This window comes from Thermobia domestica, chromosome 3 (assembly GCF_964235325.1).
Source record: "Thermobia domestica chromosome 3, izTheDome1.hap1.1, whole genome shotgun sequence".
NCBI lineage: Eukaryota > Metazoa > Arthropoda > Insecta > Zygentoma > Lepismatidae > Thermobia > Thermobia domestica.
Window position 1 is genome coordinate 83,014,072 of NC_137456.1, and position 22,127 is coordinate 83,036,198.

General features: G+C 34.1%; 1 protein-coding gene across 1 annotated transcript in view; it reads right to left on the minus strand.

The window, feature by feature from the left end:
• The window catches only part of LOC145680557 (guanylate cyclase 32E), a 966,530-nt gene extending 946,147 nt beyond the window's left edge, over positions 1 to 20,383 (minus strand). The window contains exon 1 of the mRNA XM_081751189.1: positions 19,803 to 20,383. The gene's annotated coding sequence lies outside the window, so the exon portion shown is untranslated. The remainder of the gene's footprint in view (positions 1 to 19,802) is intronic.
• Positions 20,384 to 22,127: the final 1,744 nt, after the last annotated feature.

Consider the following 22,127-nt stretch of genomic DNA (forward strand, 5'->3'; position numbering starts at 1 on the left):
TTGCATAAAGTTCAAAAAGGGGCTAGCAAAACACAGTTAAAAGTTTTTATTAATATTTTCTTTGCAAGACCAACTAACTTGGATTTTTTAATAACAATAAACAAGATTACAAGAATTTTAGGAATGGTCAAAAATGGATTAAAAGATTGCGATCTTGGCCAAGAACTTTAGGAATGATCCCGAAAAATGCATCAGAAGATTGCGATCTTCATCACTAATTAGTTTTTGGATTAGGGGCCACAAAATTTTTGAACGGTCCCTAAATCGAGTTTTCGTATTTTCTACGGAATAAGCACATCGTACTGAGTTAAGTGATAGTTTAGGTTTGTTTACACTATATGTAGTTCTTCAGATATAAGGCGTAAAAGAAAATGTTTGATTGATATATATTGGATCTTTTGATCCAATAAAATAAAATCAAATAACATGATAGGTTGCAACACGTAACATTTCCAACTTTATTTCTTAATTTGTAGCTTTGCAAATTGCTTCACGATCCTAGGTTAACTACGAGAACTCCATTCCGTACTCATAATCGAGCCCCGGGCCATACACTTGCAAAAATCGACTGAATTGGCTTCTTTTGTAAGACAATTTGCATACATTTCTTAGAATAATAAATCTTACACGATTCCTAGAAATAAAGATTTACGGAACCTATTCCAACAAAAGGAAACAGAAGCGAAACAAAATAAAGAAACAATGACATGCATAATGTACATTATAAGCACGCTTTGCAGTCTTTTTTTTAGGTGTTTTTTTTAAAAAGTTGCGTGTTTTTGTCACGAATTAAGAAGACGTTGTGTTAGTCGCATGCACTACGCTATTTAACCATCCAGTATCATAAAAAAAAGAAGCATGATTTGTGTTGTTGCAACAGAACGCCACGCCTATACAAGGAAAACAAATTTTCAAAAGCTTGAGTCGCACTCGTTGCTAATTTACAACACTCTTTTGAAATTCAAATATTTGTCGAAAGTAGTTTAAAATACTATTTAAAATTACTTTCGTTAAAAGTAAATTATCAGTTTAAAATACTATTTAAAAATTATCTTCGTCAAAAGTAATTAACTTATCAATTTAAAATACTGTTTAAAAATTATCTTCGTCAAAAGTATCATCTATTTAAAATACTATTTTAAAATTATCTTCGTGAAAAGTAACTTATCAATTTAAAATACTATTTAAAATTATCTTCGTCAAAAGTAACTTATCAATTTTAAAGACTATTTAAAAATTATCTTTGTCAGAAGTAACTTATCAATTTAAAACACTATCTCAAAATTATCTTCGTCAAAAGTAACTTATCAGTTTAAAATATATTTCAAAAGTAACTTATCAATTTAAAATACTATTTAAAAATTATCTTTATTTGTATCTAACATCATTTATCAGTGTCATTGCTATATGTATGAGTAGTCCTTTTACAGTTTAATGTGGATTCGTGGCAATGTGGTTAGAACATGCTTTTGGTACAAAAAACACCGGTGGGAATTTATTTGGTTCGTTAAACTGCATGACCACCAAGGAATGATTGCTTGGTTGGTCCTGCGCTCCATACCGTTTTAGTTTAACACTGAAGCTAAAATACATGGTTTCTGCTGACTAGCGTGGAATATGCACCATATGAGTTATAACCGGGAATCAAAATCGGGTCTCACGCACCAATGTCAGCCCAGTAATTCCCAAGAGGGCTGTAGCGAAATTTTAGAAAAGCCCCGTAAATCTAGACTTGAAACGACACATTTTATTTTTACCATGAACTCTTTAATAAGCTAAAATCAATTTTGAGGCGCTTGAGTTCGGTTTACAAGGTGCTTCAAAACAACACTGGTAACATTTAGAAGGTGACCTGACACCAAGATAAGACTAAAAGTATAGACCAACCTAGGTACAAAAATCCGTCATTTCGGAGTTATAGGCTGCCGAAAACATGAAAGAATAAACTTTATAGGTCCATAGTTTCAATACTATGGGCCCTACCGTAGTGGGGTCAAGACTTCACTTAGGAACTAATATGTGCGCTATCCAAAATTACATGTCCCAGAATCCTGTGGTACTCACGCAACAATTTTTATAGAGGGAGTTTGGCTTCATGCATATAGTTTGAAGCACTCACCAACTACCTCCATAAAAATTGTTCAGGAAGTACCACAGGATTCTGAAAGTCTTATATTTGGATAGGGAGCATACTAGTTTCTAAGTGAAGTCTTGACTCGACTACGGTAGTTTCATAGTGTTGTAACTATAGACCTTTCAAGTTCTGCTTTTCATGTTTTAGGCAGCCTATAACTTCGAAATGACGGATTTCTGCACCCATGTTGGTCTATACTTTTTGTCCTATCATGGTGTCAGGAATCACCTCTCAAACATTGTTAGTGTCGAAACACTCTGTATATTGACTATTTGTCTTGATACGCCTTTGTAATTTTTAAACTAATGGACAAAAGAAGCTATAAATTTGTAATATGCAAATATCTACAAGGGGACATTGTTTGATATATTCTGTGATATCACACGATGAACAGTGTTGCCAGTTTTAATTTTTCAAACGGAAACGAAAACATATAATACCAAAATTGTCACGAATTTTAGGAAACTAAAGACACTACTGCATCACAAACATCCAAAGTTTGGTACCCTCTAATCAGAAATTACGCAAGTGACAGAAATTACGCAACGATTCATATCCAAAATACTTTATTGTCTAATTCTATGATCATGATATGACAAATTTCGAATGAACACGAACGAAGATACAAGAGATTGAAATTTTGGCTACTGGCATTTAATTAGAAATACTCACGAACTACCTCTATAAAAATGGTTGTGGAAGTACCACAGGATTCTGAAACATGGATATTTGGATAGAACACATGATAGTTCATAAGTGAAGTATTGACCCGACTTCGGTAGGTCCCATAGTTTTGGAGCTATGAACTTTGAAAGTTCAATTTTTCATGATTTCGGTAGCCTATAACTCCGAAAGAATTTGTACACCCAAGTTGATCTATACTTTTTGTTTTATCTTGGTATCAGGAATCACCTCCCAAATGTTGTCGCTGTTATTTTGAAACACCCTATATATATATATATATATATATATATATATATATATATATATATATATATATATAAGTCGAATACCATAATATAGAAATATCGAATACTGAAACGTAGAAACTTAGAAAATTATCGAATACCGTAAATAGAAATTTAGTCAATTTTGAAATATCGAAAAATATAGAAATATAGAATGTTAAAAGCTGTGGAAATATCGAAAGACAATTGAAATACTAAAAATATTGAAACTTGTCGAAGTAATGAGTATCAAAATATTGAGAAAATATTGAAATACAGAAAATCAAATATTAAAATGTATCGAATATTGAAATTTCCAAAATTAATGAAATATCGGATATCGACAAGTATCGATCGGTCGATTTGTCGATATATCGAAATATCGCACAATCTTAGGTTCAGTTATACAACTTCGATACAGGAGGTAATGTAGTAAGCACCTGGCTCTGGCCGCTTTCAGCCACCAAATTTCTCCAGATATTAAGATTGCCTACAGAGTAAGAGTTTGAGGCTGTCTTGTCTCAAAGAGGCATCTTGAAGTTTAAGTTTTACGTCCCAGGCTTATGCCGGTTAGGCTAAAGGGGATCAAAAAGGCATCATAGAAGTGCTGTCTTGTCTCGTAAAGTGCATCTATTTCTATCGAAAGACTTCTGTGTTGTCTCGCTTCATGGCAATTCTACCAGAAATGAAATGAAATGAAATATTTCAGTTTAGAGTCCCGCGATTATGCTCTTTAGACTAAGGGAGACGATAATTAAGGCAAGTGAATGATGAATGATGATGATGGAAGTATTGGTGGAATGAGAAAGTGGGAAGAGACAGGATTATCCGTGGAAACCCACAGACACCATATTTTTTTACCACAAATTTACTTGGCCGCGGATCGAAAGAGCGACCCCACACACCACAGATAAGCGATCTACCACTGAGGCACCATGCCCACCATTACTCTATCAGGTGGTTGCCCACTTGACGGAAGCTGAGCGAACCCTTAGACCGAAAGAATGCAACGGAGAAAAATTCCCGCACCATCGGTGATTAAACCACGGTCATCCAGCTGGCAGGCAGAAACCTTATTTTGCAATAAAATCACAAACTATGAATAAAAAAAAAAAATCATCATTAATTTTATTCATTAAAATTATAAAGTCAATTCTCTGGGTGAAACTGAACTAAGATTTTTGTAATGTCCTAAATTTTGTACACACGCATGACATTATTTTTAAAATCACAAGGACAGGATTTGTAATTTTTCACAAATCGTTGGAAGCAGAAGAAAAGTGTTTGCAAATAATCAAAAAGCACCTGTGGTAATATAACATAGTGTTTGTCAGTAGATAAAAGTAATTCACATTTCGGACAAAATCATGAAAAATTGAAAGCAAACCTCGGGGTGAATTAGAGTTCGAAATACTTCTTATTTTTTCACCATTGGCTAGAAACAAAATTTTGTCATTAGGATTTTCCTAAGATTTTGTAAACTTTAAAATATAATATAATGACCTTTAGCAAATTAGAAAGGAAAAATAGATGAAACAAACAAGGACAATAATTCATATAAAATCACCAAATTTTTAACCTAAAAATCATCCTGCACCAAAACTTCGAGAAGCCTCCAAGAAGTTTCCACGAACGCAAAAATTTAAAATACAGAGAGAAAGACCCTTGTCTAGTCAAAACAAAGCAGAAACTGCAATAGGTAAAGTATGACATTAGAAATACTTAAATGGTCTATTTGCATATCACATGATTTTGGGAGGTCTCTAAAGTGACAGGCGGATTTGAATATTTGAATATTCAAGGTTATAAATTTTATAAATTATCTATTCGAACTCAATACTAATAAATGTTTCCTGTTAAATGACTACATTGTTACAAAATATATCTACTATACTACACTACTTCCTTTCTATATATACCAATTCCTCAGTAAATCATTTGGTTCATCAATAAAATATTGTCACTCATGACAGTAAGAGAGAGTAACCAACATTCGTTGAATTTGGCTCTCCAATTTGATTTACGGATTTCTGTTCTTTTTAAGTTATTGATTTAATTTGATCTATTTCGATAATATTTTATCCCTTTTGTTCTTATGCTACACTTCTTGCGCCATCGCATTTGCGGGTCAATCCAAATGAAATCGACCAATTTCCAGGAAGGTTGCTGACAAAATGTATTTATTTTTGATTTCTTTTACCTAAGATTGTATCACATTTAGGGAGTTGAAAACGGGTATTCATTTATTTTTTAGGTGCACAGGTTTGTTTGTGGCGGCCATTTCATATAGGCGCCTGAGCGTATTATGAACTTTTTAATGCATTCCGTTAAACGCTGTAACTTGTTAGGTTTGAAAGATTATGAGTTCAAATCAAAACCACATGAAAGATAATGGAATGAACAAAATTATATGTTCTGTACACATTGAGACGTACTTTAGAACGTGGAAAAAAGAAGCTCCGAACATTGAGGTTGGAAACCTAGAAATGGCCATTCTGGAGTGTACATTTTGAAACGAAATAAATAAGACTCACCTTCCATTCTTTGTCTACGTAGAAACTAGATAGTAAACAACGTCCCAAACAAGTTTCAGATCTTAGAACTATATACTTGATGTTTTGGAAATTTTCACCATCAAATATCTCAGGAAGGACAGAAGTGAAAAATTGCAAATTTGCACAAAATAGACGATAGTTATGCTGTAACAAGTGAGTAAACTTGCATCACTGAGACTTGAGTAGTTTCTGAGTTATATGTTGTTGCAGTGCTGTGAAATTCACGATTTTTAAAACTGAATAGATGTGCAGGTTTTGTATTGATATAGTATCTCAGGCATACAATTTATCTATGTTTCATCAGAAGAAGTGCAGTTAAATAGCAAGAAATTCGAGATTTGCTACTTGTAAAAGAATTATTAATGCCAGATCATATAATAGATTTGTACTTCTGAAGAAAACAGAAATCAGATGTTATGAATACTCACAATCAGATGAATTTACTGATTGCAGTACTTTAGTACTTCCAGAACATAGCATATTGTTATTTGCACTTAATGATACCGTAGCCTGTATTTATGACAGAAACGGTAGATTGGGGAATTGAAGACATAAGTCAGGAAAATAACTATCTTTTTGATCACTTTTTCCATCCCCATGGCCCAAGAACCTCTTTTAAACTATGTACGAATGACAAAGTGTAGGTGCCAGTCACTACGGTTCGCCTGAAACTCAAACCCACAGAGTTCACAACTCCTAAAGCCGACTTTCAATATCAGTGCCAAACTCTGTACATAAATTAGTCAACTATATTTACCTCACTGATGTCTTAACAGCAGTGCTATAGGCAGAAAGGAAATAAGAGACGACTTTCGTTTCTTGTACAATATATGATTCATAAATTATGCACACTTTATTCATTTAACATTACTTTCGTGTTAGTTTGACTTTTGCTAGAAAGTTTAAATTCACTCCAATGGCGCTTCATGATATTAAGACCCAGTGAAGAAAAACCTTGAAAATCAGAAAATACTCAGTGATGCAATTTTACTCACTTCTTACTGCACAACTATCGTCTATTTTGTGCAAATTTGGGATTTTTCACTTGCGTCCTTCAAGAGATATTTGATGGTGAAAATACACGATTTTCGAAAATTCGCATAGTTTAAAAATTTCCAAAAAATCAAATATATAGTTCTCAGATCTGAAACTTGTTTAGGACGTTGTCTAAACAAAGAATTGAAGGTGAGTTTCATTTATTTCGTTTCAAAATGTATATTCCAAAATTGCAATTTCTGGGTTTCCAACCTCAATGTTCAGAGCTTCTTTTTCCCACGTTCTGAAGCACGTCTCAATGTGCACAGAACATAGAATATTGTCCATTCCATTATCTTGCAGGTGATTTTGGTTTGAACTCATTCGTAACTCATCTTTAAAACGTAAAAAGTTACAGCGTTTAAGGGAATGCACTAAAAAGTTCAAAATGTGCTCAGGCGCCTATACAAAATGGCCACTACGTGAAAACCTGCGCGGCTTAAAGATAAATGTATGCCCGTTTTCAACTCCCTAAAAAATTGATAAAAAACTAAATTTTGTCATCAACCATCATTGGTCGATTTCATTTGGATTGCCCCTGGTGACAATGTCTGCTTTAATTTCTTGGGGGAGGCAAACGTTTGACAAAGGGGAAAAATCTGATCCCCTGAGACTGGTTATGACACTACCGTGTTAAATCCAATGTAGAAAGCTCGAAGATTCTAGGGTGTTTGGGGAAGGCGCTGTCATTTGTGGGGCACGTGCCACCTTGGCCTTTCTTTAACGTCGTCATTGCTACCGCAGCTCTACTTGGACACGACACTACATAAAAATCCAATCCGCATTTTTTAACACGTACATGAATAACAAAATTGATTGGGATTACACGTTAGTTAAAATTTAAACTTTGTGTACTCGTATTGATCTTACTTGAATTTCGAATTAGTTAATTAATTTTTGATTAATGCAGGTCATGTTACAGACATGCAAACATCGTTTCGTTGTTGTTTTCAGTTTTCTTTTTTGATTGAATTCTAATGTTACAAAATGTTCTGAAAAAGAATGGAGAAGAAAAAGGAAGGAATTATTCATCTCACGTTGACATCCAAACTGATTTGTTGATTAAGACGTTATATCTACATGCTCTTTCTCGAATGTAAAACTACACAAAAATAAAGCAAATCATTATCTTTGATTGTTGTGAATGACAAATCGTATTTCGTTGCACGAAAGACTGAATAAGCTATAATAAAATGTAAATGAAATGGAAAATCTAACAGTAAGAGTTGTAGCCGGAAAATTTATTACAACTCTCCAAATCACGAAATGAAACGGATATTTTCAACATATTTTTGACCGAAAACAGCAATACAGTACTGTCAGTGGCGTACGTAAAGGGAAATTACTTAGGTTGTAACCCCCCCCCTTTACAATATATTATGGTAAAATAAATATGGACTATGTTATTTAATAAACAGGAAGATCTTGTTTATCCCGAAACGATATGAAGTTAAGTTTCAACACTCTCGCCTTAAAAATATTCTGCGTACGCTTTTGACTACAGTAATGCAACCTAATCAGTGTACAATAGGAGCGCACCCAGATATTTTTTGTTGGGAGGAGTCCAAGCTTTGGGGAAGTCCAATTCTACGAGCCACTACGCCTGTGTAGTATTGAAGGGAAATTATTTGCTCCCGAAAAGACGAAAAGTAATCGTAAAATACTTCTACCCATATATTCAGGAAAAAAAAAATAATAATGAAACCTAGAAAGACTTCTTATAAGAGAAAGAATACAGATGAAGTATAAGATCAAATGTTCACGCTACAGCAAGCATTTCACTGTTAAACAAGTATAGATTTATTGAAAAAAGTATACTAATATATGTTGAGTTAGAAAGGTTTTTTTAGGGGGGGGGCAGGACTCCGGATCCGGTGGGACCCTCGTAGGTGCGCCCATGGGGTACAACAGTAGATCTATGGATGTTCTCGTCTTTGGTACGGAAATCCTGGATTTGATACCTGGCGGTAATATTACATTTTTAATTGTGGGTCAATATTTCATATAATTTTACCACAAAAAACATATATTATAGTGCAAAAAAAGCTACCAACGAACATGAACATGTTTTCGTGTCAGAGCTCCGGTAAGTAAATATGGTAGGATGCGTAGTATATGATGCGTAAGGCTGAAACTCTAGGAACTTCGGTTTGCTTCCTCACGAAAATGTCAAGATTGTTTCCTCCTGTTGCTCGTTGGGAGCATGACGTGAACAAAGGAACAATGAAGCAAATATTGATTAAAATGTCACGTTAGCCTGTGTAAAGATAAAAAAACGAAAAATATTCAATATAACGGATATAGATATTCGATTCTCCACTTCCAACATTTAGTGATTTGTGTATATACAAGGGCAATCGCATGTTAATAATCTTTCCAACTTATATGTTGCTTTCTGATTTGTTTGGAATTTAATGTTCATCTTAATTACTGAAGATATTATTAAAAACATACCAAAGGCCTAACAAACTTGCAAGCTACCAGGATGTAATCCACATAGGATTGATTGCACGTTTTTGAAAAAAAAAAAAAAAAAAAGTGTTCATTCAGCAAATTGGAATGGAGAGTGAGGGGAGAAATACTCCTTTTTCCATAACGACGTAATGTAAGTCTTTCTAGCGAAGACCAAATCATATTTATCTAATTCACAAAAAGAGAGTGAAACAATTTAAATAATAGGCCCTATATCATTCAATATATATATACTTCTAATAATAGAAAAATTGTCCAACATAAATAGTATGTAGCCCATGTGTAGGTCTACTGTATATGTTACCTAACTGCTTGCTGCTCTTGTCAGGTTTCCTGTTATTTTGAAGGCTCTGTATAATAATATTGAAACTAAATTCCAATAACAACAACAATAATAATAATAATAATAATAATAATAATAATAATAATAATAATAATAATAATAATAATAATAATAATAATAATAATAATTATTATTATTATTATTATTATTATTATTATTATTATTATTATTATTATTATTACTATTATTATTATTACGCTACAAAGGAAAAATATAAAAAAGGTATTTGAATTAATTACCTATTCAATCTATAACAAATGATGGTGATTAGCAGCGTTTACAAGGGCTGAGATATCTACATCCATTTCTATTGTTGCGAGCCACAGATGTAAAAGAGAAGAATCTCCAAGGCAGTTTCTGAAGCGATTCTTCATAATTTTCATGGTGGTAAATGCACTTTCACACAAATAAGTACAATCAAACATTGACACTCTTTTCCGACCAAACTCTCAGTTTTTAGGGAAAGCTGTTGCCGTGGATGCCCGCGCCCTTTTTGTTGTACAGAAGCGCTATATCGATGCGTTATTTCGAAAGAAGAGTGGAAACATTAAATGAATCAATAACTATTAATGAAAATACTACCAGTAATAAAAATCGTGAATCGTGAAAGCCTTGTGGGCCGTAGAAAACGGTTTGGTGGGCCGCCATTTGGACAGCGCTGTTCTAGATGAATTCAGAAAAAAATCAGAACATAAATTTTGTAAATAAATTTACGAAACGAAACGAGAAGGCGCGACGATTTTGAAAACGAGACGAGACAAGCACTTCTACAAAATTTCCGAGACGAGACGAGAAACCTTATTTCTGTCTCGCCTCACGGGGAACATTAATGTTGAGTCATGTGCATTCGGACAATTGTTAAACTACCTCGCTGCAGTCGACAAAATAGTATAATACATGAAGTTTAACGCTTCAAAATAGAAGAATGACAATAGGACAAAGGAAAACGAATGACTATAAAAGAATAAACGTGAGATTATGGAGAAAACCCTCGAGACGATGTTGTACACCATAGATTCATCGTAGCGTCAATTATATCGAGCCAGGAGCCCTTCGTACCAGAGAAGAACACGTGCAATCAATGAACAATCTTGTCACAGCTATCGAGAATTCTGTTCTACTTAGAGCTTTTTAAAACACACTCTAAAACAGACAATCACTACGATTTTAACCTTCATTAATAACGTCCGAGATACTTTTAAAAAATGTGAAATGCTACTCAACAAATCAACAAATATTCCTGATGTAATTGCACAACATGTTGGTGCCAGTTCCTCTTCCGAAGTTTGATGGAGTGTTAGAAAATTGATTTTCACACATCATATATCGCATCCCACCGTTCTTTTTTCAAAAGTACTTCCTGACATTAACAACGCTCTCACGAAAACAACAGCGGATTATGATAATACAACAATCAATATGTGCGAATGCTTTTACTTCACTTGAGATCTCAAATTTGTTAACAGCGTCACACATCATTTTATGTCGAGAATCGCACAATTTTGTCTCCACAAATGCAAAGCAATCAATGACCATTTAATTTAGTATATATATATATATAGATAGATAGATATAGATAGATAGATAGATAGATAGATAGATAGATAGATAGATAGATAGATAGATAGATAGATAGATAGATAGATAGATAGATAGATAGATATAGATATATATAATGACTTTCACGGCTAACTTCGTCTGGACCACTGAACCAATTTTGATTATTTTTACTACATGAATAGACTATATCCTAATTTAGGATTAGGAATTAGATTCCTGGACTTTCAGCATCTAAGGCCATATTTGCCCTTCACGTACGAAGGATGACATTCCTCTGCAATCACACTATCCGGGGAAAGGAAAGGAAGGAAGCGGCCTGGGACCTGTATATTAAGTTCCATGCGAGCAATTGCCTGGTGCGAATGAGGAAAACCCAGGAAAACCTCTCTCAGAATGACTGGCCTGAAAAGGCTTTTACACTTTTTCTACTGAGTGTCCCCACCGGGAATCGAACCCGGGGCCGCTCGCATCAAAGACGAGAACGCTAACTTAGGATTTTTGTCACATTATCGACATCGGAAGATGTGAAGGGTGGGTCGTACAAAGGGGTGATACGTAAAAATAAACGAAAACTGCTGACATTAATGTGCAATCCAGAGTTTTCGGGGTAGCTGAGATGAATAATGACACTCCTAATGCCATATAAGACCAAATTCACTTCCCATCGGCATTTGGGTAATATTGGACGACATTGTGGATTTTTATCTTTACAGTTTCTTTAAATTGGGTACCCTAAGAGGGGAAAGAGGTTCAAATGCTTGTCATAAACCTAGTACTATTCTCCCTGTGAGAAAAGCTTGCATGTCAACTAGTTAAATACAATCACGAGCAGTCTTCTCTACAGATAGTAGAAGGGAGTGCTTTAATGAAAGAAAACAAATCACATAAATATTAGCGTGAAAAAATCAGGGAATTGAAGACACTAGATTTTCACCGTAAAGCTGTTCTGAAAACTTAGGCTACATTATCTTGTGTGTCTTATACAAGAATTTAAATAACAATTTGAGTAGAATAGTTTCTGTAAATTGCCGACTATAACGATTTTCCACGACTATAACCGTTTGAAATGAATGTTTGGGCGGGAAAGAAGTGGTTCATATTGCGTGCCAAACTCTAACGAACGCTTTAAGTTAAAGAGATGAAACTAGGTACTATATGAACTCCTCACTGAAAATAAGTAGACACGTATTCTAGTGTGTTCAAAAATCCCGCTTCTAAATGGGAAGAAAGGGGAAATATCTGTAATATTTTAATTTATGAAATTAATTTTAACATTCATAAAGTGCCCAAATATGAGGAAATGGTAAAAGGTTTGAAGTGCATTTTTCATGTTTTCATCACGTGACTTTGAAATATGTATTCCAGGGAAGCAAAGATATTTACTATTTTATTTTATTTTATTTATTTTGCCCCCAAGGATAACTGTAAGGAGGATATGGAATTATAGAGATATCAAACTCGGTATTTAAACTTCTCATTAGAAATGAATGAATACATGCTCAACTATTTTGAAAATTTTGCTTCTGAAGGTACAAGGTGCATTCTCTATAACAATCTAACTTCTGATGTATTCATACAGGTAATTTTACTTCGATCTGACGTTTGAAAAGTTAATAAGGTAAGATTTTTGAAGGTTTATGTTAAGCTAGTCGAAATTAGACTTGCATCAACAGGCAAGTTGAAATCTAGAAAACTTTGTTTAGGTTATGACTTTCAAATATTTTCTATAAACCTTCTTCTCGAGGAATGAACGTATACACTCCTGGCCTTCTATAAAATTCAGTAATTGATTATTATGTAAGTGTTTAGTCATAATTCATTCGAACAACCTTAAGAACTTAGATTTTATACACACATACACACACACAAACACTCACACACACACACACACACACACACACACACACACACACATATATATATATATATATATATATATATATATATATATATATATATATATATATATATATATATATATATATGGTACTAGCAGCGTTCACCCCGCTTCGCTGCGGTCACCCCGGAACGCAATAAACTTTGTTACTTAGATAATTTTTACTTTTTCGCTTTCAAGTGATATGATAAAAACCATAGAAGATTGCAGTAAATCTTAACATTATATCGCCTGTCATTTATGTTAACCCGCCCCGCTTCGCTGCGGTCATCCCGGTGCTGGCATATTGTAAAAGTGTCTGTAAAAATAAGCAAATCAATTAAAAAATTTTAAACAGAAGATTCAAGCTATTTTCCGCTGTATATCGCCTGTCATTTATGTTAACCCGCCGAGTGACACGGTCATGCGGGTTGCATATAAATACGTTTATTTTTACCTATGATGAACTAATAACAAAGGATTTGTACGTTATGGACACTTGAATGGTCAATTATCTCAAGACACTGGTAATTAAAAATTAAAGTGATATGATAAAAACCATCTAGGGTCCAAATCCTAATAACCCCCCAAAAATGAAAGAAATTGGTTCAGCCGTATTAGCGTGATGAGCGGACAAAGGATTTTGTACGTTCTCTTTTATATATATAGATATATATAGGGGGAGCGGAAAAAGTCCCGAAACAGTCCAATATCTTGCCAAATATACGCATCAGCAAAACAAACACAAAAAAAACACGTGTTATGTAGAAATGAAATGAAATTAAATCTTTGAGTTTTACGTCCCAGGGTTATGCCGGTTAGGCTAAAGGAGACGGTGATGATGAGAAATGAGTGAAATGGTGGAATGAAGAAAGTGGGAGGAAACGGGAGAACCCCGAGAAAACCCACGAGCACGATGTTTGTCCACCACAAAGTTCACTTGGCGGGGGCTGGGATCGAACCCGGGACCCCAAACACCAGAGGTGAACGCTCTACCACTGAGCCACCGCGCCCCCACGTGTTATGTAGATTTTAAAAAGGTATCCAATGGTACCAAACGCAACACTCTATATCCACCCCTTTCAGGAGTACGGAGGTAACCTTAAAATTTAAATGGGAATCCTAATTTCTTATTGCACATTGCAGTCCCGAAGAGGGTCGGAATAGGAGGTTGTGTTTAGTATCATTGGATAGCTTTTTAAAAACTATTTAACACGTGTTTAAATTTGTTTTGCTGATCTGTACATTTCGCCATATATTGGCCCCGTTTCGGGGCCTTTCCGCATCCGATATATATATATATATATATATGACTTATTCCTGAGAAGAATATTCGGACCCAAGAGAAACGGGAATGGAGGATGGCGGAAACTTCATAACGAGGAACTACATAATTTATACGGTTTACCCAACATTGTTAGGGTCGTCAAGTCTGGGAGGCTTAGGTGGGCGGGTCATGTAGCTAGAATGGAAGAAAGTAGAAACGCTTTCAAAGTCTTGACTGGAAGACCAATCGGAAAACGACCATTAGGAAGACCTAGGCGCAGATGGGAGGACAATATTAAGATAGATCTCGCAGAGATTGGAATACAAAGTAGAAACTGGATGCAGTTAGCTAAGGATAGAAGTCAATGGAGAGCTTTTGTGGACGCGGCATTCAACCTCCGGGTTCCATAGGCCATAGAGTTATATATGACTTATACAAATATATATACGCAACGGCGCCGATTACTACATAATTTTGAAGCGAAGTTTCATTTGGAAATGAAGTTTTTCTATGTATACTGGTTCATAGAAAAACGTATGCCATATAATATTTGCCGTTGCGTGGGTACGTATTGGTTATTTGTCTTCCCGTGGAGTTAAGAAAGCTACAGGAATTGCGTCTTAATTGCATTTCAATTAATATTGCAACTGCATATTTATTTAAATATCGTAGCATATGCTTGTAGTATTTACTAACTTTCATTTTCTAAGAGTAATAACATACATTTAATGGCATGTGTGGAATTAAAAGTGTAACTTGTTCATTAATCCCTAGTTTCAATATAACTTCTACAAAACAAGCCTCATTACTCATTGCTATGACTAATATCCTTTCTATTTATATGTTATTAAATAATCTGATCACACAATTTTCCAGACAGAATTTAAAGGGTTTCATGAGCAAGGAATCAAATCTCTTCTTACACCTTCGTTGTTTAACGAGTACAAATGGCTAGTAGCTACTTGCGTTGCTTTTGTCAATTTACTCAATAAAATATGAAACACGATTATTTTAATTGAAAAGATATATCCTATTAGTTATGTATCCTATTAGTATCCTATATATCCTATAGTATCCTATTAGTTATACAAGATCTAGTCAAACAAAGTGTTAGAAACAACCAGGAAAACTAATATTGATATACAAATATTCAGATCATATCTTGCTCCCCCACTTTTAACGTCGAATCCCCGCCAATGAGTGAGGATGTGTGTCCCAATACAAATCAGAGTATGTGATTGAGATTTCACTTTAAGAAATAGACCCAGCCTCATATAGCATCAGTGCTTGAAAGGAACGTTAACTCCAATTAATCAAATCAAATACATTTAAATGTAACACATATTTAATTATGTATTAAACAGAGGCCAGTTTTCTGTGCGAAATGTGTTCACTGGCAAAACAGCTTAAGTGAAAATTCTAAACGATGCCAAATATGCATGTTTGTAGAACCACGGTAGTAATAATTTTGTTCAGAGACGCCAATGTCTGTTGAAAGCGATTTCTCGATTATGAAACGTGTAAACTACCCAATAAAGCTATAAAAGGTATCAAATCCATTTTGATTGCTGGTCTATTGTTCTATATGAGGAAGTAATCTTCTCATGTTGAGAAGAGATCAAAAACTTTAAGACAATTCAGTTCGCCAAATTAGGTCTTGTGAAATCGAAAGTTCGATAATTAAAAGATTATATATACTTCCACGACATATTCACGGAAGTAAAACTTTGTTCTAAACTTTCAAAACTATGCATTGTATAAGCACACGAAAAGTTTTTTTTTTCTGTTATTGAAAATTTTAATTGTCTTACCCTTTACCAATTTCATTGTACATATTTTTTATAAAAATCGGAGAATGTTCACGAAATTTTCGAAACAAGTATTTCTCTTGGAGGAGGAAGATATACATTTACTCCTTCATTATTATTAAATAACTAGCAACATACCTGCTCTTCGCCCGGGTAGAATGCGTTTAATTTTAGACATAAAAGGGTGAATTTGGATTTAAATGGCATCAGAAGTGTCACTGTTGGTCTCAGCGACCCTGAAAACTTTGGATTCGGCACTAATGTCGGTTATTTTCGATCATTTTAAAATATCAATCCCTTCTCCTTCCTTTAAGTTGCACAGTTGAAGTGAAATGTTGAAAGCTATTCCAGACCCGAACCTTATCTATGTTAAAAATTCGATCGAGATTGGTTGCGTGGTTCAAGAGTTATTAATTTATATATATATATATATATATATATATATATATATATATATATATATATATATATATATATATCCCCTTCTCTCACTCTACATTGTACCGTCAAAGTGAAATATTGAAAGCACTCCCGGGCCAGAACTTCATCTATGTTGAAAATTTGATCGAGATTGCTAGAGTGGTTCAAGAGTTATCAAGTTACAAATTTAGCCACTTTCATTTTAAAATATAGCTATAGATTTCAACTAAAAGCAATAGGAATTTTCGGAAAGACTCAAAGAACATATCATAGTGTATTAAAATGTAACAATTTTGACTAAAGTTATGACCGAACTTCTTTTTTTAAAAAATATGAGGGAGGTAAATTCTACGTTTTCTGGACTCATTTTAACTTGATGCAATTGAGATGATTGGTAAGCTTATATATATTGGTATATTGCATTAAAATTGAGTCATCATAGGTATTCTGCCATTATTGGCAGGTCATTTGAAGCAACTGACAAGCTTGCATGCTCCACGGTCTTCCGCTAACCTCTTCGTCTTCAAGTGCGACTTTTCTGTTTTGATATCGTCCATTAATTGTAATCTCCTTCGCCCTCTCCCTCTCTTTCCTGCCACCATACCTTCTAGCACGTCCCTTATGATACAGTTTCTTCTTAGCCAATGTCCCAAACAGTTTCTCTTCCTCTTTTTAATAATATCTAAAATTGTTCTTTTCTCCCCAACTATTTTGAACATTTTCTCATTCGTTTTCTGGTCGACCCAGTTAATTCTCTCCATTGTTCTCCACACTCACACTTCGGAAGCTTCACATCGTTTTTGATCAATTTTGCGTAAATTGAACCAAGAAAATATATTTTTGATTAATGAAATATGCTTATTCTTGACCAATCTTAGCACTAATCGGTACAATGTTAGGGTTGCCGTGAAGAGAACTATAGTATTTTAAAATGGATTTTTACGTAGTTTTTACTGGATTTTTTTTTGTACTTAATATTATGTATCTAGTAGTTTTTGTATGAATTTATAGAAAATTGAAAAATCGGCTGGATATTCTGCCTTTCAGTCCTTTATTCTTAATGAATTAGAATCCCAAACAATAGGCTTGTTTCGGAAGGTTGAAGGAAGAAACTTACTAAGTTCTATTAATTTTGATTAGCTGTTTTACGAGAATTATCGTGGAACTGATAGCTGGACAGACACACAAATCGGATCGAGTAGAAAGCTTGCTATGCTCGTTTCAATGATCTGGACTTTTTTCTTGCTTTTAATCACTGTTTTATTTGAATTTCAATCCATTCTGCTTACCTCTTGAAAACCAATAACCTTTAGTCTGAACTGCTGAGTAAATCATACACTTGCTAGTAAACAAATTATTTACTCGCGTTAAAGTTTTAGAACTCAAGAATTCTCAGAAATAGTTAATCTTCCTCATGTTATACGTGTAGTTGTTAAGAAAGTATATCTCCTCAAGGTGTAACTAACTTCATTTAAATTCTTCTTCTCTAGCCTCTTTGCCGGTATTTAATTTTAATTTTAAGATTAGCAGCATTTGTTGCATCATACTCTTACAAAATTAGAAAAGTTACATTGTTAATATGATTTAAATAACAGAATCAATAACTTGAACAATGAAACAATTATCGCTTTTCTGAACATTAAGTTAAAACACGGAATGAGCTGTAGTGGCACCCAAACAATGTAAAAAAAGAATATTACAATTTAATAAATAAAAATCTGGAAAGAAATTGAACTAAAATCATTGATACCTTCACCGTCTTCGCCAATCAAGAAGAAGATAAACAAATATTTGAGATGCGTATATTACGTAGCAGCAAATGACTTTTTTCTTAATTCACTGATGTAAATACTTTCACATTTTTTTTTTAAATATCAAATGTAATTCTCTATACATCCAAGACTCTCTAAAATGTTTTCTTAAATATGCTCTAACACAGACCATGCAATTATATCCTTTAGGCTAAGGGAGATGGATAATTGATGTAACTGAATGATAACGGAATAATTGGTAGAAAGAGAATGTAGGAGGAAATGGAAGTAACCCGAGAAAGTTCAAGGACATGATGTTGTCCGCTACAAACTTACTTAACCGGAGATCGAACTAGGGTTGTCAAGTGGAGCGCTCTCTACCACTGACTCATCATGAACCTGCTACTTCCTTCAAAATATATTGAAAAGACAGGAGACACGTGCTGCCCTCTGTTAATTATTAGCGCTTCTTCAAGCTGCCATAAAAACTAACGACTCTTTGAAAGAGTTTTCAAGAGGGGTTACAGTGGCAGTGATTAAGCGCTTACCTCTGGCGCGTGAAGTCCCTGTTTCGTTCCTCGTGGATTTTCTCAGAGTTCTCCCGTTTCCTCGTACATTCTCAATTCTTCCATCCTGATTCACGTGCCTTAACCATCCGTCTCCCTTAGCCTAAAGAGCATAATCGTGAAACGTTAAACTGAAATATTTTAATTTCTTTTTTCATTTGAAAGTTCTCCCTGTTAAACAATCATAAAGAAGAAATGGTATTCAGCAAACATTATAGAATCCTTTTTTCTAAGAAGAAGAAATAGAAAAAATGAAACAAATATCCTAAAAGGAAAGAAGTATATAAAATGAGTACCATTATAATATTTCATTTTTTAAATAAACTATTTCATTTACATGTGATAGAAACTGCAATGCTCAGTGCTCTCGGCTTTGACGGACGACTTATACATACATTCAGAATCGTTTATATTATCTGTTCTCGGTAAAGCTAAAATGATCACTAGTTTATATAGCTAACTATAATCTTGTACCGTAAGTTTACACAGTTGAATAAGCTGAAACAGACCATGTTTGGGATAATATTTTGCTCAAGATAACAGCAAAGTGATTGCCATAATAGCAGCTGTAAAGTAGTTCATTGTTTTGAATCAAGCATGCCATAACAAATGAGTTACGAAGTGCGCGTTCTGTATGTAAATTATTAGTGAACCAATTTTTGTTTCATTAAAAAGAAAAAAGAAAGAAAAATAGTACTTCAGCATAAATTGTCGGTATATAGATATAGCACACAGCCTATTATGGCCATGTGTATGTTTTTTTTTTTTTTTAAATCCAATATCCACATAGATCACAATTATCTTTCTAGAATATCACTTTCGTTCTTAGTAGTAATACAAAACACGTTATCGTTTTCTTCTCTTTTATGTTCCCGCCCGCCCATCTATATAGTTTAATTAAGCCGTATATCTTCCTATCGAAGGTCAAGAGCCTATAGTTTATGCATTCACACATTAGCAACATGAAATCCTGTTCTAGAACACGTGGTCGTCACTGCAGTAAGTTACATGTGCACTAAGATCTTGGAACACACATACACACATTAAGTTAAGAAACAGGTCACTTACCTTGTGTTTCCGTTTGTTTTCAAGATCCACAGGCCACGCAACAATCTCTAGGTCCTCCAATCACAAGGGACCATTGTAACACGCAAATTAACATCACAAACACAATCTCCCAAATAATTTCGCATTCAGAAACAAAACAAACTAGAGAAACAAATCTGAACAAAACAGAAAAAAGATAAATTTGTTCACCAAAAAGTTACGAAACGATATTATTATTATTTCTTTCTCATACACACTCTGGCAACACTTCAGGTACACTTATTTATTTATTTATTCCTTAGTACATAAAATAATAAATACTTTAATTTAGACTTTCCAAACAAATTTCCCAAAGACAAATGATATAGTAGAATCAAAATTTAGGTAGAATTAGGAATCATATTCTTAAAAAAATAAACAAAAAATAAATTAGATTTCAGCGGTTTTATGTTTTGGTCACAGGTGTTTAAATAAACAAACACACGTGGTTTATTTTGTTTTCTTTAGAATTCACTTTTTTACAGACAGACGCGTTTTTCTTCAAGCGTTTCGTTCTTTTTTGTTTTTTTATTACTGATGCACGTGAAAGTAAACTAGGATCGGACACGCGACAGGACTGAAGCTCAGCTGTGTACCCCCAATGGTTTTATCGGCGGAAGGCTTCAACATAACTGGTTGATTCAGGGCGCGTGCGCATTAACAGGAAAACTTGCGATCTCTTTTCTTGTCAGCGCTCACTCGCTCACAGTTTCTCTTCTCGCGATAAAAACTTTTCCAGTACTTCACGTACTCTACACAATCTCGGTAAAAAGTTAGTTGTATGTTGAAGATATACCGGCCAGCATATAGTCTTTTTTATTTTTTAAATTTTTTTCCCTTCTTTGTACAAATCATACTTTTTTCTTTTTGTCTCAGTTGGGTTGCACGTTGATCTGAATCCAAGCCAGGAGATACCAACGACATTTGTGTAATGATAGCTACAAATTTGAAACTGAAAAATTGTTTTCTTTCGCTACCTCTAGTTTGGTACACTCTTCTATATTCTTTTCTCAGCTTTACCCATTTATGTGGAGTCGATGTTTCTGATGAGCCTTCTCCATAAAGCCCTGTCCCAGAATTCTTCCCCTGTTAGACTTTAGACCTTTCTCCCTGAAATCATATCTAACCATGTCCATGTAATTTTCCCTCTTGGTCTCCCTTTACCTCTCTTCCCATCTACTTCAATTGTCATCACTCTTCTGACCATACAACTGTTTGTTCTTCTCATTAGATGGTCATGCCACTGCAGCCTCCTTTCTTGGATCTTCTTACATCTCTATAACTTTGGTTGTTCCCCTAATTCTTTCATTTCTCACTCTGTCTCTTAATGTTATCCCACACATTTAGCGTAACATCCTTAATTCGGCAACATTCAATATTTTTTCATGTACTTTCTTGATTGGCAATGTTTTTGCTCATAGATCATTGCTGGCTAACAACTCTTTTGTAAATATCTCTTTATAGGCCTACTTTACCGTGATTCCGTTGTCATACAAAACGCCATATACTTTTGCAATCCCTCTTGCATTCTGTGTTTTATTTGCAAGTCCCAGTCACTATTCTTAGCAACAGATGAACTTAAATATTTCTTATAAATAAATAAATTCTTCACTTCACTCAATTTTTCTTCTGGTAGTTTTTATTTCTATATTTCCTTTCCCGTTAAACTATTCGAGATATTCAGTTTTCCTCCTACTATTTTTTAGGTTTCTATTTTCCAAAGACTTTCTCGAACTCTATATTTAAGTTTAGAAAACTAATAACAACTATTACAAACTACTAACGCTAGCATTTCTACGAACCAAACGTACATTGTGTCGAACTAAATTGAAATAACAAAAGAATAATCAGATATATTGCTCATTTTGTTAGCTCCCTGTAGCTGAAGAGGAATCCTACTTTCCAGAATATTTTGTAAATAATAATGACAGGTTGTTCTCGAGTTCTTCTGAACACAAATTTTAGCCATTACACGTTCTGTTGACATTTTATCATCTGGTCATAAAATATTCATTACATTAAACACTTGTCTGGAACGTGAATTACTAACTGCATTGTCTGCGTATTGCATTATTTTGAACAAGTTAAGTGTATCTGCAGCGAAGAAAAGCGCTCCATAATTTATACTTATTATTATTCCTATCTGAATCTGCGCTATTTACACAGCGCACAGTTCTAATGAGCGTGAATCTCCTTCCCACTTCTCACTATATCTGTGCAAATCACTTTAGGAACACAAATAAAGGTTATTAGGAACTCAAAAAGAGTGAATTGCTATAGAAAAACATATAAATGTAGTATTTTAAT